This window comes from Ornithodoros turicata, chromosome 2 (assembly GCF_037126465.1).
Source record: "Ornithodoros turicata isolate Travis chromosome 2, ASM3712646v1, whole genome shotgun sequence".
Taxonomy (NCBI): Eukaryota; Metazoa; Arthropoda; class Arachnida; order Ixodida; family Argasidae; genus Ornithodoros; species Ornithodoros turicata.
The window spans coordinates 76,293,481-76,297,521 of record NC_088202.1 but is presented as its reverse complement, the minus strand read 5'-3'; the positions used below and the strand labels follow the sequence as shown (position 1 = coordinate 76,297,521).

The window sequence follows — 4,041 nt, the reverse complement described above, 5'->3', positions numbered from 1 at the left end:
TCATAAAACGTGATGTCCAGTCAATGACAGTATTCTGTTCAGGAAGTAAGAACTGCTGCTATTGAAATGAAGGTGAACCACTGTGTGCCCACAGGGAATAAGATGCAAAGCGTTCGAATTGTTGAACATAAACGAAAAGTCAACGCGGGCAACTCAGGGTCGAACTCAACTGCTCACACGCGCTGCACCTGTGTAGTGCTATTTTGTGTCCGAAGTAACTTGGGAGTAACTCGTTCTTATTTTTCAGTAACTCCGTAACTGTGGGTTACGTTTCGGGATGAATAACTTCGTTATTAACTTAGTTACATTTTTCACACGACAACTTCGTAACGAGTTCCTTTTGATGGGTCACTTCTCGATCTATGCTTTGAACTCTGCATGCTTTATGTACACTGCATAAAATAAGATACTTTTGCCCCAGTGAATTTGTTGCATGTTTTTCTAGAGTGAATATTAGCAATCATATTTCTAGCAAGTGAATTTCTCGAGGTGCATATTTTGAGCAAGATTAATGAATTTTTCATGAATGTGTGTTCAACCAGATCTAAATCCGGCCTCTACATATGACGCATGCATTATTACTTTCTGGAGGTGTTCTGGGAAGTCGAACTTGTTGGGCACAGCGTCAGGCCTCAGTCGAACGGTTTTGCCCGTTCTGTCGAAGCACCTGTTTTTAAAATGTTTGCTGAAGACCAGTGATGTCCTCGACGGCGTCCAGTCCTTTCGCCTGACATTCACCACACACTTTTTTAAATCTTCTGGGCGGCTGTGAGGAAACCTGCATTGAACAATTTATGCCATCAATTACGGCAGGGGTGACAAGGCTGATCCAAGCAAGCGATCGTCGATACCGTGACCAACAAACTGAGCCGTAAATACCACACCTGACAAGCGCACTTCAACGCCTGCTGCGTGCCGACTGCCGAGACCATATCCGTGAACTGCAGGAAGTCTGGACCATCACAATGACACTATCTAGATAACGTACTGCTTAAAGTTTAACGTTTAGATCTTGAGATACGAGTCACAAAGTGCCGCGCACATGGGTCAACAGCAACGTTTTGTCGCCCCGCTCGTGGACTAATAAATCACATTTATTTGTAAAACTAAGTCACTTACTTGTCAAATGTCGTGCCCGGTGCCTTGCCAGTACCGACAGTACACCCATAACCACAGCAGGCGGGCATGACACCACAAAAATGCTACGCAAAGGCGCATGCAGAATATGCAGCTGAGTCCCGGACGGCAATGTTTTGAGCTTCGCAAGATGGCGGCCGGTGACCGTATGGTTGCACCCTCAATCCGCTATCCAGCCTATTACTATAGAGATCAGTGACTTGACCCACGCTTTTTTTCTCGCGCTGCTGATCTTGACCGCTGTGAGTGGCTCCTGGAGATCACGTGGTTTGGGCGCCCGTCATTTTCCCTGGCCCACTGCGTATATGGGAGCTTCCGGCGAATGCTGCAGGTTCCAGATGAGCTGCAATCATTTGCGGGTTCATAGCGGGACCTTTTTCACCGCGTCGCACCCTAGCGGCTCTGTAGTGAACCACATATTGATTTCAACGACGTCAGGGAGCAAACGGTACCTCCAAATGTAATAAGCTAGGTCCCAACTCAAACTACGGAATCATCACCCATTTTGAGTATTTCGTTGTTACCCATAGTCCGTAAGTACCTAAAAGCGGGAAGGAACCGCTGGGGTCAGCTGTGCACCTTTGTTCATTTTTCAAGCAATAGCACGGGCAATTGTTTGCGCAATTAGCTGTAACAAGAATTTCCTTGAGTTCGAGGAACAAAGCTACAAAATGATTTTGTCCTCATGGTTCTGTGTCTATGTTCCTCAAATCCACCGCACCGTAAATATGGAAACTGATTCGGCTCTACCGTCAGTGGCGGTGACTCCACCAGAGGCAGCGCGAGGTGTCACGTGCTTACGACAACTAATGGGAATGGCCGAAGCACATGAGAACTTAGCCGCGTTAACATACGTACGACACAAGCGTAGCGAATCGAGTTTGAAACCGGAGAGAACAGGATGCGAAACCGTTTACATGGATGCACATAGAGTTCAGACCGGAGGTTGCGCCACGCTGTGTCATATCGGAAAGTTAGAGGCGCACTTCCGAAAATACTGCCGTTTCCGCGGTGTCCGGCTACCTTCGCTCCGAACGTCAAAACATAGCAAACGTAGCATCTACGGCTCATTTTAAAGCGTATTTCAGAATGAAATCTGCTCTACGGCTGCAAGCCCTGCTGCTTCTGTCAGTGTAGACTAACCTACATATCCAGAACGGAGCGTGGCTGGGAATATCACCATTTTGTCATCCCGACTAGGAGTAGCAGACGACGCAACTAACCCGCAGCCGAACGCCGCTTCCCATAATCCTCTATTCTTCCCTCGATGCGAATCGTCTGTTTACATGCACAATCTGAATGCGCATCCACCGTCTCGGTCCACCTCTGTTTCGCGGATTGAATTCGATACGCTCTCCTAGCGAATTGACCCGCTTACATGAGCGGATTCGATCCGACAACTGGATACGATACGCTTGTGTCGTATTCATGTACACGCGGCTCTTGACGCGTACATGTGTTCAGATGTGTATAGCTAGCCAAGTACGACAAGCACAAAAATACCTCTTTTTCCCGAATACTCTCGCGCGCATGCTCTAATGAACGGCACGTATCAAGGTGTCACAGCCCCTACAAGGGCAAGTATCGCATTCTCTGTCGCGGTCTATAGCGACATGAATATGAGAATTCCTCAGGTAACAGAGATATGTGGAAGCCCGCGTAAGACACATACTAGAACACGCACGGTTATAGATCGAATACGCCTTCCTCCTGTTCGTATGTATGGCATGAACGAAGGCTGACGCTTGAGAGCATGAAGGAATCCAATATAGTAACCCGCATTCCCGGAAAGCCCCCCAGAACAGAAACGCACATTCCTCAGAATTTTCCCACGCGAACGGCGCAATGAGAAAATAATGCGAAGGTAATATGCACACTATTACGAAGACGTGCCGTATAGCCAATGCTTCGGTTGGTATTGTTGACAAGTACGGAGCACGTTTTGCTAAGCGAGTTATAATATAACGAACAATCGCCATTTAAAGTACAAGATCGAGCGAACCGGTGACCAAATGTTAAGGGAAGAGCCTCAGGACTAAAGCCGCCGATATTTCAAACAGAGACTGTCCACCTTCTGGGCCCAGAGGAACAGTCGGTGTTGTCCGGCGATATAGAATTAAATCCCGGCCCACCTACAACTAGGTCTCTGGATGACGTCCCAGCAGCTTTGGCATCTTTGCAGCAGGGTCAAGATACTCTTCTTCGAGAATTGCGTAAGATGCAGGATAGCCAGAAGGTCGTTGAACTATGCCTTCAGTCCCTTAGGGACAAAGTCACTGCCATTGAAAACGGACTAGTTAACCTGCGTGAATTGTCATTCGACATGACCACCCTTAAGTTGGTTGGGACCACCTCAGTTGCTACGCTATCGGGATCAGTTAATGCAGTTTCTTCACGCCTTACTGACCTTGAAGATCGCTCACGTCGCAGCAATCTCTTGTTCTTTGGGTTAAACGATTCCCTGACTGAAACATGGGCGGAGTCTGAGCAGGTTGCTACATCTTCCTTTTCTACCTGTCTTAACGTAGAAGTTGCACCGAGTGATATCAAGCGTGCTCACCGTCTCGGGAAATACGTGCCAGGTAAAAATCGCCCTATTATCATCAGGTTTCTCTCTACGAAAGTCAAAGATAACGTTCTTTCTAAAAGCAGTGCTCTCCGTGGAACAAATATGTCTGTTTCTCAGGATTATTCCCCCGCTACACGACGTGCCAGAAGTAAACTCATTGAATACGGACGTTCACTGGGCGTTCCGTTCAGGCTCCGCTTTGATAAATTGCACATTAGAGATAAATGCTATATGTTTGACCATGCTACTGACAATGTCCACGAAATCCAACCATATCTAGCCGCTGCCGCTACATATGACACTCATATCTGCGAACTGCCACGGACAATATCAAT

At 47.3% G+C, this 4,041-nt stretch overlaps 1 long non-coding RNA gene across 1 annotated transcript; it reads right to left on the bottom strand.

Moving 5' to 3' along the window:
- Nucleotides 1-287: 287 nt before the first annotated feature.
- Nucleotides 288-3,652, bottom strand: LOC135383730 (uncharacterized). Its single transcript, XR_010420031.1, has 3 exons — nt 3,545-3,652; nt 3,270-3,439; nt 288-1,462 (listed from the first exon to the last, which is right to left on the bottom strand). It is a non-coding gene; the product is annotated as an uncharacterized LOC135383730 (long non-coding RNA).
- Nucleotides 3,653-4,041: the final 389 nt, after the last annotated feature.